General features: G+C 36.0%; 1 protein-coding gene across 12 annotated transcripts in view; it reads left to right on the top strand.

The window, feature by feature from the left end:
* The window catches only part of mbnl1 (muscleblind-like splicing regulator 1), a 72,391-nt gene that overhangs the window by 698 nt on the left and 56,760 nt on the right, over nt 1–14,933 (top strand). For 10 of the 12 annotated variants that reach the window (XM_081375005.1, XM_081374991.1, XM_081375001.1 and 7 more), the window contains 2 exons: nt 295–356; nt 13,154–13,288. The gene's annotated coding sequence lies outside the window, so the exon portion shown is untranslated. Of the gene's footprint in view, nt 1–294; nt 357–13,153; nt 13,289–14,933 lie in introns of those variants that run through there. The other 2 variants (XM_081374990.1, XM_081374982.1) reach the window with 1 other exon arrangement.

Below are 14,933 nucleotides of genomic sequence, written 5' to 3'. Positions count from 1 at the left end.
AAAGTGTTTTAAAACATTTGTTAGAAAAGGTTAGTTCTGAGAAAGTTTCCTGTATTCATGTTTACAGATGTTCATAGGTTTTTTATATCTAGTGCCAGAAATTGAGAACATAGTAACTACAGGCTGATTCACCTCTTTTAACTTTTTACAACTTTATCACATGTAACACAATTTAGGCAATAGGAACATTGTATACAGTTACAGTATTATTGAGAAATGTTATATAAAATGTGGATAATAGAACAAACTGCTAATGTGTAGTACAAAGTAAAATAAACACCCTTCACCCTGCAGGTCCAGGCCACACCATCTGCATCTGATGACTGGACATGGACACAGACGTAGGACACTAGATTGTGAGTACTGAATCCAAACAATGCCTGACACAATCCATATGCTCTGGGTCCTTATGCGCTTTGGATTGGATAGTTCAGTCTGTGTGTGGGTAATTAAACGCTATTACTTAAACCTTGTCAACTTACATTGATTGTAGCGATCACCCTGCTGTTTTTGCCTGGTTTCCCATTAAGCTACTAATGTTGTTTCTGAGTGAGGTGTTAGTGAAGCCAGCAGGGGGTGTTCAGCCTGTGATCTGCATGGGTTTTCATGCCCCAGTATAGTAATGAGGACACTTCTGTAAGAAGGCGACATCCTTTGGGAAACCGAGGTTGCTCTGGTCAGTAAAAATTCGAAGGATTCTCATGATAAGAGTAGCCAAATTTGCCCTCCTGCTTCTTTTAGTCATAGCTTCCTATCATTGGCTCCTGTCCACTGATAGCTGGAGTGTGATGGGCGTTCCGGTGCATTATGGCTGCATCTGGTGCATTGAGAGGATCTGGTCTCAGATTACTTGTTCTGCACTGATGTTTAGGAAACGAAGATGACGTTTACCTCAGTGGCAGTTTGAGTGCTGAATCTGAAGACTGGCTTTTCTTACATATTTGCACCCTTTGACTGAGTTATTTTGCTTGTTTAATGATCTTTGTAAGAGAGAGCCTTGATTATGAGAATATATTTCTCATATAAGCATCAAATACTAGATGCATTTCTTTAATAGTTTATAAAAACTCCTGCATTTCTGTGCTATGATTGCTAGTCTATAAACATGCAATATGCAAATATAAAACATGAGAATAGTCATTGAGGTGAGGCATATGGTTAAGTAGACTTGGTAAAATACATAGCCTAGATTAAAGTTAGTCTAATGTATGCTTCTGAAATGAAATGGGGAATTAACAAACCTGTGTGACTTTCTCTCTTCTGTGAAACATACAACAAAATACTTTGAGAAATATCTCAGTGGGTTTTTTTGTCCATAAATGGAAATCAGTGATGGCCAAAAATATTTGGCTAACAAAGTTCTTCAAAATATCTTCTCTGTGTTCAACACATTCATTTTTGGGTGAACTAAGGGTTTAACAGATCATGCTTTGATATATAGAGGCACAAACCTGCAAAATAAATTAATAAAAGGAAAACAAATAAAGGAATACATTTCTTGATAAACAAATACATGAATCACTCGTTAAATTTAGTTCTAAAATTATTTTTGTAATAGGCCTACTCAATTTATTAATTAACATATTAATTTATTTAATAATTTTCTGTATTTCTTTTTTTAATTCTTTAATTTATTGTTACATTTATTTATTTATTTTTGCAGGGGCCTTCATAATGATTTGCAGTGCACTTATAATAGCTAATCTTGTGATTGCTACATTGTGTTAGATCATAGATGTTTATGTAAAATAAAACTCTTAGCACTGACTACATGAACGTTAATTCCGATGATTATGCTAAAGACTTGGTGATTTCCACAAAGGTGTATTTCAAGGAATAGTTCGCTTAAAAAATGAAAATTCTGTTATCATTTACTGAACCTCAAGTTTGTTCAAACCTGTATGAATTTGATGGACCCCATTGACTTCCATAGAAGGAAAATAAAAATACCATGGAAGTCAATGGGGTCCATCAACTGTCTGGTTACCGATATTCTTCAAAAATATCTTCTTTTGTGATCAACAGAAGAAGGAATTCATACAGGTTTGAAACAACTTGAAGGTGAGTAAATTATGACAGAATTTTCATTTTTAAGTGAACTATTCCTTTCAGGACAGAACTGGTATTGTTTTGTGAATGCCAGCCACAACCAGCAGGTGGCAGTCTAGTAGTTTAATCATATGCTGACAAGTAGGCCTATGCGGTGTTGTTGCCAAATGGTTGGATACCATAAAAACTAGGTAGGTGGCTATTTGATATAATTAAATATATATCGGTTCTTTGGTATGTGTTGGTGCAAAAAGAGTTTCTCCACTAACACGTGCACAAACGGTTGATTTACATAAATTGAGCATCTCTCTTGGCACTTCCTTGCACACTCTGACACAAGTTTTTTCTTACTATAGCATTCGAAAATGACCCAAAACTGAATTAAATTTAGTTCAAATTAAACATCTTGTATAAGTTCAGTAGATCATTGTAGGCCTACTTGCTGTGTTACTGTGCAATGAACCCAACAAACTTTTCCAGGCAGCATTTTGGAGTGATGATGTTGGATACCTCACACCTAGGTGTAAAAACTGTGTTGCTCAAGAGTTAAGACACAAATGAAACAGAGACAAGACAAGGCAGGAGAGTGACGGGGTGTGGCTGCATGGGCGTCTGTACTCTCTGATAAATGTGTCAGCAGAAGGGGATTTTTATGCGGTCATGTCTAGATATTCAAATGCACATTGGTCAGCTACATGTATTTTTGGAGTTGGTCGTGGCACTTGGCTTGCTGCGTAACTCATCACGATACTGGAGTCTTACATTTCTGGATAGAAGATCAGCTCGGTTGCCTTCATAAATTGCTCAAAAGGAAGGGCAAAACTGACATGGGGGGCGATTATGAACAGTTATGAGCAATTTGTCAGTTTAAAAACAGTTTTACCACCTCACACCAGATTAACACAGGCATAGTTGTGGGAAAGAGATAAACCTGTCCAAAGGCTTTAGATTACAACTTAAAGAAATATCATGTATCACTTGACAGTCCCTTCAGGCTGTCATTGTTCACAAGTCTGTTATTGTTTCACTTAAACTTCATGGGAAAACGTAAGCCGGCTTAGTTCACTGATCTAATTCACAATGCATTATTTATCACATCAATTATTACTTAGTTTACATTGTTAGGATGTCAGTGTAAAGTTAAAAAAGTGCCTCTAAAAGTGCATTTGTGCGAGAAATCATCAACAAAAGTAGAAAAGTTCTGTGCACATATATTCAATGCACTGATTTATTCATTACAACTCATTTATAATTCATATTTCATAATGATTTCTGTCTCGTTTTAAATGATTGCTTCGTTAATTATGGCCTGCCTTTGGAGAAATAAGTTATTGAGGTTATTTATCTGTTTTATACACATGACTGTGACGCTAATAGTGGCTGTGAACTATTTCCAGACGTTGTGGTGAAAGCATCTGAGGTGGAATTTAATATTGCTAATAAAGTCTAAATATAGGACTTTGAGTGCATCAGCATTTCTATGCAGGGGTCAGCGGCAAACAACATGGGCCGCTAATGAAGGAATGAAGGCTATTTTTTTTCTTACGAATGCTCCTAAGTGCTATAATGTGATTTTTAATGTGCTTTTCATTTTAAATGTCACCAAATTTGCACTAGCATGGCAGAAATATTTTAGTATGCAAGTTCTCAGATGTCTATGCAATGCAAGGGCTCGAATGTTTCATCAAAAAGCACTGTTAAAAAATACATTTTTGATTGAAGTAAACTAAGCTTCATTCACTGTGTTTATCAAATTGATTTGTCCAATGTATTTGAACTAACGAAATTATCTCAACTTTTGGGTGCAAGTAAAAACCCAAAAAAGCCCATGCAAATAACAAACATAATATAATGAGTTGAGTTTTTCAGATAAAAAATATTACACTTTGATAAAACATTACAAAGACAAAAACTTGATTGATTGAGATTGTTTTAATTGTCTTAAAATCTTGTCAACATAGCAGCTTATTTTTAATTTATGCATGAAAGGGTTAAAATAGCTGATAGGGTTAAAGTGCCCCTATTTTAAAGGGTCCTACAATAGGTTTACATGCATCCAAGGTCAAAAAACACTTTAATTTTCTCATAATATACATTGCAGCATCAATTCATTTCTCAAAGAGTCTGAAAATGGTTTGTTCGAAGATCCAGTCCCTCTAAACCCCTCCTTTTCGAGAACATACTCTGCTCTGATTGGTCAGATGGTGTAGTCTTTTGTGATTGGTCTACCGCTTACAGCGAGTGTCAGAAACTAAACGACCATTACCATATCTAAGTTTCAGCTCCGGATCTTCCTCAGCGATTGATACACAGTGATACGAAGAGTAAAATGTCATCGGTTTTACAGCATTAATTCCAGCACGAGTCCTCTTCCTTGTGAAGTGCATGCAAAGTGAATTCACAGCGCTGAAAACAGCTTCTTCTCAGCATGTTTACAACACAAACCAAACTCGTTCAGGCCTCAGCTACAACTAGGGCTGGTCAAAGTAGACGTTGTTCATGGGCAGCCAATGAAGACAATATTATGCGAAGTTGTTACATTGTTACGTAGGTATGTAACAGGAAGTGAGACTGAAATTGCTGACGACCTGTTTTGGTAGTTCAGAATCGATTCTTTCTTTTTGGAGACAATAACTTTATTTGTTGTGCACTTTGATCTTTGAAACTTTGTAGACCTTTTACATTCACAAACAGCTATATATGCATGAAACGTATTCGAAAAAGCTTAATTGTGGCACTTTAAAATGTAGTCACATTACCTAAAAAGAAAATGTAGGCTACTGTTGTTTAAAAGTACTATTGAAAATAAAGAGATAAAATAGGTAGATAAATAGGTATATGGATAAAATAATAGAGGATAAATAGGTTGGGAGAGAGAGACCGTGTTATTTGAATTTCTCTTTATTTTGTCAGTAGCAGTCAAATTCATGACCCTGGGAATAAGAAACAAATGCAATTTGGGATCCAGGCGACTATCCCAGTTTGCTTGAACTCAAAGAACATCTGTGAATTTCCACAGCACTTTCCACAAATAATCAATCATCCATCAGGCAAAATCAAAGAGAGTGCAGTCACGCACAGGACTGCATCTTTCCCCCAAACCTCATTCTCTCTCTCTTTCAAATCCCTCTTCTGCTGAGCCCGTGGCCTTCGATCCACGTGTAATGGTTCCCCTTGCAGAAACACAGAATCCTGATTTTATTTCTGTGAAGCTTTTTCATTTGTCAGCTTTATCAATAGTGAGGCTGTCCATGTGACTGACGGGCCGTCCTGGTGCATCACTCGACTTGATTCTGCAAGTAAGCAATAATATCAGACAGAACTCACAGCTAAAACCTAACTTGGCATTTAGTTTAGAGTGGATTTCATTTGTACCAGAATTGCTAGAGATCCTTTTATTTGTATAATAATCATAAAATTGAAATATTTTGCATAATTTTTGCATACTAAACCTAAAAGAGTTAGAGCTGTTGGGCTACTAAAACAGTAAGTAGAATTACAAACAAAAAAAAGGAACAATTATTTTCCTTTATATGCCAGATCAGCAAAAGTTCAGAGCCTGTTTGATAAGAGATCACAGATAATATATGATACAGGCTCTAACAAGACACTAAAGCAACACTTTGAAATGATTAGATAAAATCAAATCAAGTGCAGAACATTTTTCAAGCCAAACATTTCACAAAAAGACGTTTTAAATTATAAACCTACATAGAAAAGTAAGATAAAATAAATTTGTACACTTAATGGCTTTTCACACCTAGTCTACCTTGGGTGTCCTAAACCCTGGGTAAACAGAATCCTGGGTAATTTTGCCTCATGTTTCACATTGCTCATAATTTACCCAGGGTTAAAAATTAATTCTGCAAGCTGACGTTACACACTGTACATTCCTAAACCCTGGGTTAATGTCTTTATTTGCAGTGTCAGTGTCATTGATTGGACAAACGCAGATGTGTTTACATAAAGGCTCTAGTGTTGCGCATCCTTTTATTATATATTGCGGACTGTAAGTTTATGCTGAATTGACTGAATGAAATGAAATGGTCTCTTTTTCACTCCAATTGTTGCGTTTTTTGTCACCATTTGACATTTTTCTACTTAAACGCTGAAACTAGTGTCTTTACCAGTGTTTCCCAACCTTTTTTCAGTCACGACACCTTTGAAAATTTTCAGTAATTTGTGGCACCCAACACTAGTGTTGTCACGATACTGGAATTTCTAACTTCGAGACAATACCTTGAAAAGTATTGATATTCAATGCCATTTTTGATACCATGGGGAAGAACTGCCATATATACTTTACTAATATAGATATTTTTTAATATCGAATTTTTGTCCATCCATTGAAAGCCTAGGCAATCAATCATTTCTTCTGAAGAGATCACTTTATATGTAATGACAGATTTTAATATAGGCTTTTATTCATATATAAACATTGCTCAATTACCATTACAACTATCTCACATAAATGTTTGATCACTTAATGTATATGTTACAATTGTTGTAATTTTGTTGCAATAGCACAAGAAGACAAGAAAAAAAAAGACAAGCAAATAGTCAGCAATAAAATGAGAACAAATAAACAAAGGATAGCACAAATAAATACAACAGAACAAAAATACAAATTAAATAAACTGCTTAAAGGTTGGTCTAAGAGTAGTAGGGCTATTCAGGTAAGAAATACTACAGAAATTGAATAAAGTAATCAAATGTAAAATAACACTGGATAGTCTTCATTGTAAAAATGAAATACAGATTAATCAATTAAAGTTGCTAAAGTTAATCAGTGATTACCAGTAACAACATAGAGAGCACGTTTATTAGCACTGCTTTCACTTTAAGACCTGACGCACGTATCCAGTATACACATGGGTTTTCTTTCTGAACTGTTTATGTTTACTTAGAACGATTGTGCTTATGTGAATACTCTGCAAGACGGTGGCACCCCCGGTTGGGAATCACTGGTCTATATGACTCGCTGTGTTTCTGTGACTTCCCAAAGCTTGTGAATATGAGGCAGCGCATCGTTTCACACTGTTCATGTTTGGCACTGCAATGCAACACAGGAAAAGCGGGGCGAACCTGCTTCTAATTTACGTGAAACTTTTCTTTACCTGGGGTTAAATGTGGGGTTTAGAACTACGATGACCCGGGGTTAAGTGTGTGAAAAGCCCTTTTATTGTTTTATATTTTTCGAATTAAGTGATATTCATTGATATTATAAGTATGACACTACAGCAAGTTTCCAAAGTCTTTTTAGGGCCACTGTGCATTCTTGTGAAGCTATTATATATGAGCAATTTTAAATAAAAATATGGCTTGAGGTAAGCATATTATTTAAGGAAGAACTGTAATTTGTCACCCTCAGTTTACACGTTCATTTGCCAAAAACAACTCTTGTCAGTGTAAAAATACATTGTCTTTCTGACGGAACACAATGGCTAGGCCTATCTATTTTAATCTGTTTATTCTTTTAAAAGTACATTTTAAGATCACCCCATCAGATCAGGAAAAGGCTGATCCTGCACTGTTTGTTTTATAATGTTGTTGAGTGATGGTTTGTTGGACTTGAATAGTTTGTTGCAGATCATATTGGTTTCTGGGTTCTTTATATCACCCAAATATTTAGATGTTAGATTTTCTAGAATTAGAGAAACATTTCTTAATGGAACATTAAAAGGTTCTACTATGACATCAGGCTCTCACACCCTTTTGGTTCTATAACCTTTTTATGTCGGACTGTAGCGTTAAATCTAGACGTAACTTTACACTGGACTTTTGTAAAGATCTGTAGACCACATTGCCCTCGGGCATTGATGATAACAGTAGAAATTTCACACATTGTATCATCTGGTCACACAGGTGATGTCACTGCCTTATTAAACCCACAGTGTGTTTGGACACAGTGTGATGAAGGCATCGGTGTCTCAGTGTGTGGGTTGCGCAAATAACTGTCTTTAGCTCAGCTATTTTGTGGGCTGTTGTTTTCCTGTTGTTTTCACTTCTCTTCGTCTCTCACCCCCTCTACAAAGAGAGCGAGTGATGTGAGAAAACTACTAGATCACTCCATCTGTAATCAGAAAAGCTGGTTATGCTTTGTGAGTAACATCATTTGAACCCTTCCAACAGCTTTTTGCGAAAGACAATGATCTCACTCCATTTGCATTCATAAAGCTCAGCCATTCAACCCTGTAACTTAAGTTAATCAAACAAATGCTTTTCTTTAATTCATGGGAAATGTAAATGTATCAATAACTATAAACCAACATTTGGTTTTAAACTACTGATTGACAGCTTAATTTAGCAACACGTACAACCCTGTTACCTATTTTTGTATATTTCTGTTTCATTTATTTGATGTTTATTGCTATAGAAAATAAAATCACACTAATTAGGTGTTTAATCTATAATAAGACAAACCCCAAACTTTAATAAAAAATACTAACCTATAAAATAAATCCGTAGAATTAAAATAAAAATATAAACCAGAAGAAAATGTTAATAATATTATGTAATTATATTATTATATTCATTAATATTTGTAATGTGATATACCTTTCAAAATAAATGTTATTTTATAACATATATAATTTTAGTAATTAAGTAATGTTCTGAATCTGAACGTTAAGTAATTACTTACTTGGACCCCTAAACAGTTATAATATATATAATATATTATATATTATATTTAATCAATCACGGTGTGGTCAGGCAAAACAAGGAGAAGGATCTAATTGCAGCACTTTTATTAAACAAAAAAAACAAAGATGATCACTAGAAAACATGTGGCAGCAAAGACAACACAAGACAAATAACTTATATACACTCCTGGCTGGGCAAAAAAGATTGGGCCAAGCCAAAAGTGGTCTTTTAATGGTCTTAATCACAAATCACTGGTCAGGAAATTAGCAAGAATTGCACAATATTGTAGATAAAGTAACTTAGAACGAAACGTGCGGATAGCTTTTTACAGGAAAAGAGTTGTTCCACTCAATGTTAATGGCTTCAAACAGTTTATGCATGGTTGAAAAATGTCTCCCAGTTCGTTCGAGTTTAATGTGAGACCAAATATTCACTATAGGGGTCAAATCTGGACTCTGACCAGGTCAGAACATGAGCCTGATGGACTTGTTCTCATGCCATTTCTTGGTTGTCTTTGCAATTTGGACAGAAGCATTTGTCTTGCTGAAAAACAACATCTAATCATTCCTCTTTATAACAACTTTTCATTTGTGGGAAGCAAGCGATTCTGCAATATTCTCATGCACACCAAAACATGAAATGACTTTTCACAGTAAAGCATCTCACCAATACCAGCAGCTGAAAAGACTCCCCACACAATGACACTCTTCCTCCATGCTTCACTGTGGTATGCATTTGTTATTATATTTCTGAGCAGATTTTCGGAGACACCGCTCTGGAGCATCACCATACAATTTTCACCATGCGTGTTTCATTGTGATACATCCCTCCACACACAACTTCCCAAAAACTTCATTCTGTCTTTGATGTTTTTCTGAGACAGCAATGGCTTTTTAAGTAGCGCATTTGCTTAAAACATTGCTAATTTGCTGACCAATAATTTGTGCTTAAGACAATTAAAAGCTTTGTGTTCAGCCATTTTGAGCTTGGCCCATTTTTTTGCCCAGAAGTGTATAGTAATTAGTTTTTAAGTGTCAGTCTTTTTCTCTCTCTCGTTCAGTCTCTCCATCCTGCCTTCCTTCTACTACTCCCTCTTCCTTCAGTGGTAATGACTCAGGTCTGTGGAGTTTGTTTTTCCCCTTTTCTTCTTCTCCTAACCCTCCCTTTTCTCTCTCTCTCTCATCATATGCATGAATCCTAAAAGCAGATAATGACATCCCAATAGAAGGCGTTTGTTGCTCGGCCTGGGCGTGGCCCTCTGCTATTTTCAGGCGCTGTCTTGTGATTGGCTCAATGAGGGTATAATTATGTCCAGTGCCTGAGAGAATTCACCAATATCCCCCCCCCCCACACACACTCTTTCTCTCTCTTGTTTTTAGTCCGGTTATCTATCTATCTATCTATCTATCTATCTATCTATCTATCTATCTATCTATCTATCTATCTATCTATCTATCTATCTATCTATCTATCTATCTATCTATCTATCTATCTATCTATCTATCTATCTATCAGTTTGCCTATTATTCTATCATTCTGTCTATCATTCTATCTATCGTTCTGTCTGTATAAACGTTTGGTGGATTAACACTTATTTTCCTGGAATGCATCACTTGTGTTGAGTTTCTTTGCATTGGAGTTCAGTATATTCCTCCTCCTGTCATTCCAATTAAACTTTATTTGGGTTGTGGCCAATTCAATTCACATTCACACTTCAATGAATTTTGCACAATTCTTACTGACATTTACGTCAACAATGTACTTGTGCAACTTTTCAGTGTTTTCAAAGTCTAAAATTGAATATAATGTGTGTGTGTGTGTTGTAAGTGAATTAATTATTATTGATGTATTTAAAGGGGTCCTATAATGCCCTTTTCACAAGATGTAGTCTCTGATGTTCCCAGAGTGTGTACAGGTATGTGAAGTTTTAGCTCAAAATACCCCACAGAATTTTTTTATAGCATGTTAAAATTGTAACTTTTTGAGGGTGAGCAAAAACTTGCCATTTTTGTGTGTCCCTTTAAATGCAAATGAGCTGCAGCTCCCGGCACAGAGGGCGGAGCTTCAACAGCTTGTGTGTTAGCAGCTCCGATTACCTCACACAGACACTCTGAACATTTCTAAAACTTTTTGCCTTTTATGTTCAAACCGGAATCGGACAAAGATGGAGAGACTCAAGAAGAAATGACAACATGTAGAATGCAACAGGACATTTCTGAATGGTTAGTTGATGAATATATGTAGCTGATGTGGAGTTAACTATCTTCTAGTCATTGATTAGCATATTCTGTCATGATAATCTATAAATTGCGTTCCCGGGGGCGGGGTTTATGTAAATTTGTGTGATATTAGTGATGTCAGTCACTAACCCATTAAAAAGCTCATTTTAGTCTCTACCAGCTGTTTGTAGTCCTTAAAAAGCGATTTCTGTAAAAGAAAATATCTCCCTTTGCTTTGAACTTTGAGCGTCGTAACTTTGCAGAAGTTGTTTTTCATGCTCAAACATCAACATTACACACTAACTAAAGTTAAAAAAGTGAAAGCATAATCAACCACCCCTTTAAAGACCTCTGAAGGACAGAAGGTCTAGCGTCTATGAGCACTACTAGATTGATCTGACAGCAGCCCATCAGTGTACCTATCATTCAGTGTGTTTGTCCTTAATCTAATTGGCCAAGCCCAAATGACATCATGAGCTGAGACCATCATAGTTTTAAGAATGAAGAGAGCTTGGCATTAACAGACGTGTACCACATACGAATGTACCATTCATTAACTTGCTAGGAGTGATCGTCTGGGAGCAAGAGAGCGTGAACAATACGATTATGTCAGAATGAAAAAATGTGTATCCTCGAGACAGCTTAGTCTTGTCTGGTATCTTCCTCTCGTTCTCTGTCTCTCTCCCTCAGAGTCTAATCTTTTTTTCTATTTACAAAGGAATTAATTCATAATCAAACGCATCCTAACAGCTGAGATGATTCAGACAGCCATCTGGAGCTTTGAAGTTTTGTGTGCTATGATAATAAGTGCATTTCTTGAAACTATTTGGAAATTCTGTTTAGGCAGTTGTTTTGTTTATTGACACTGGTAGGATTTTATGAATTCAGTATTGTTCAACATTGTATTGAATATTACAATATGTTTATTAATAAAGACCCACAAGTTTTGTAAATGCTGTGTGAGATATGTATGTGTGTGTGTTCCATTGAAATAAAAAAAATAATGAGCAAAATAGAAAAAAATCTAATAAATGATTGGACTAGCATCTCTACACATAGGTACCTATTTAGCGTTGCCATAGAAAGTAATAATTTCTGGTTCGGACACTTCATAAAATAATCCCTGAGTTTTCATCTCATAATTATAATAATTGGTCAAGAAATCCAATTATTATCAAATTTGGTAAAATTTTGCATAATTTTGCATCTCCCCAAAAACAAAATGAGTCCTCAATAATTTGGGCCATTCTTTTAAATGCGCATATATACTAAAAGTTTATGCTGTTCAAAGATTTGTGATCATTAATATTTTTGTATGTTTTTGAAAGAAGCTTATGATCTTATGCTCACCAAGGCTGCATATATTTGATCAGAAATACAGTAAAAAAAAAGAAATATTGTGAAAGATTATTACAATTTAAAACTGATTTTAAAATATTTTAAATGCAATTTATTCTTCTTATGCAAAGCTGAATATTCAGTATCATTACTCCAGTCTTCAGTGTCACATGATGCTTCAAAATATGTTCTAATATGGTGATTTGCTGCTCAAGAAACATTTCTTATTATTTTCAATGCTGAAAACAACCATGCTGTTTTCAGGATACTTTGATGAATAAAAGTAAAAGAAAAACAGCATTTAATTGAAATGGAAATATTTTGCAACATTATAAATGTCTTTACTGACACTTTTGATCAATTTAATGCACCTTTGCAGAATAAAAGTATTAATTTATTTTAAAGAGAAACTTTTGAATGCTAGAGTAGCCTATTTTGTCAACTTGCACTAGTACACTATAGCATATCCATGACCTCAAAACTCACAGACATGGACTATATGGACCATAAAACTCCAATTATGAAGTCATCTGGTCTTTAACTGCATTTTAATTGCATTTGAGCGATGACTAACCGACATTAGGACTAGAAAATGGCCTTGTTACATAATAGTTGGTGCTCTAGGTATCATCAGCGAGATATCAATAACTGCTGATGTTTCTGCTTCGAATCAGTGCTTCTGTTCATGAATCAAACGGATGAACATATAATAAGAAATACATAATGCAGTTAGCTCAAGTTGTTATAGATCAGGACTCTGATTGGCTGATCAGCATCTGCTGACCTCACATTCACAGGAGATGATTTGTACAGCATGTTCATACTGCGTTCTGACTCTCTCCTTTTCTCTCCCTCTTTCGCTGCCTGCCGTGTCTGCTCTCTATCTCTCCTCTCTCCATCAGCTGAGGCAGGAATGCACCAGCTGTGAGCCGTACTGCAGTGCCAGGGGACTGTAAATAGGGACGGACTGAGTGTGCTTCCTGTCGGCAGACAGAAGAGAGGACATACGGGACTGGATCTGAGCGGCTCAGAGTCAGGTAAGACCGTGTGCCATTACTCAGAGGGCTAGACGAGGACTTCCTGTCCACCGGTGGCTTGGGAAAGCTATTGGAATGGGTATTTCACAAGCTAAGGATATTTGGCGTCCTGATATTCAGCGACGTGCCAGGTTAGAAGTGAGCACGGAAAGGTTTGAAATGAGGCATTGTGTGTTGAGCACGCTTTCTTACTCTCTGTGGTTCATTTCTTCATGTGTGCCTTTCCTTTCCATGCACCTCGTTTTTCATTCCTCCTTTTCTGTCTTTCTCTGCATCACTCGAAAGGTTCTTATAAGCTCCTTTGGTTCAGCAGAGAAAAGTATTTTATCTGCACAAATTTTTTGTTGTACATACTTATAATGGTTATTTTAAAATTAATACATTTTTGTTGTTACATTGGTTCAGAACAGTGTATTGGTTTTAAGTACCATCCATCGGTTTTACCAGTAGATGAATGGTTCTTTGGAAAGCCATCTTTGTTTTGTTGCCTTCAAGAACCACAGTATGCTTCTCTTTGGAAGTTCACTGGAATCATTGGAACATAAACAGTTATTCTATTCCATAACAAGTACTTAAAAAGATTCTCTTATGAGACTATAGGTACTTTAAGTGTCTCCTACAGTACGTTCTCCTATGTCAGTGGTTCGCAACCATGGGCCGGGGCCAGCTAGGGAACCTAAACAAACTTCCAAGGGGGTCTCAAGATGACTTAAAATTATTTAAAATAAGACAAAGCAACTATTGAAATAAGCTAAAACAACAAAAAAAGAAGTGTGTGTGTGTGGGGGGGGGGCTTTAAATATTGTTGTGGACTGTGGGGGGGCCTTGAAGTTAAAAAGGTTGAAATTCACTGTCATTGGAACTTACAAATTTTTGTATATGGAATGTTAATAACAGTTCTGTGGCATCATGAGAATCTTTAAAAACGTCCTCAAAATAGCATAATTAGAGCTAACTTACTTATTGGAATTTTATTATTATTTAAACTAAATAAGTTTTGATGATATTTTTATATTTTTTTTTATTTTATATTTTATATTATATTTAATATTTCTAAAACAAATGTTTTATTTCAGTTAGAAATGTTGGTGCTTCAACATAAACTTATTTCAGTTAAGCCCTGTTCTTACAGGGCTTGTTAATAAGGGAAGAAGGAGGCGGGAACGGGTGAATATTAAACAACTTTAATAATAAAATAAGCATAAAGAACAAAAGTAAAGTTCTAAAATACATTTCGAAAGTAAATAAACTAAAATATAGCACCAACATAAAGTCCAGGCCTGGTGCTCTCTAGTCCTTCACTGTTGTCACTCCTCCTTTTATCGTTCCGGATCTGCTCCGTGGGACTGGAGACCGGTGTGGCACGCAGGTGACGCTCATTAACACTCGCTCCACTGGCCTCGCTCTGTTCCCATGGCTCTTGGCTCGACAGGCTGCTCACCGCAGAGCCATGGGCGGAGCTTGAAGTCCTGCTCCCTCTCTCTAGATATAAACTGGGCATGATGGGTGGAGCTAGAAGGTCCGACCACACCTTAACCCTACCCATATCTCTATCCCTCCACCCATTAGATCCACAGATGTGGAGCTTGACTAGGTCAGACTAATATGATTTCATATATATTAGTCATTTCCCTCCATAATGTTT

Source organism: Scardinius erythrophthalmus (assembly GCF_964197995.2).
Source record: "Scardinius erythrophthalmus genome assembly, chromosome: 9".
Classification (NCBI taxonomy): domain Eukaryota; kingdom Metazoa; phylum Chordata; class Actinopteri; order Cypriniformes; family Leuciscidae; genus Scardinius; species Scardinius erythrophthalmus.
The sequence above is the reverse complement of the archived record's forward strand: the minus strand, read 5'-3'. Positions and strand labels throughout refer to the sequence as shown.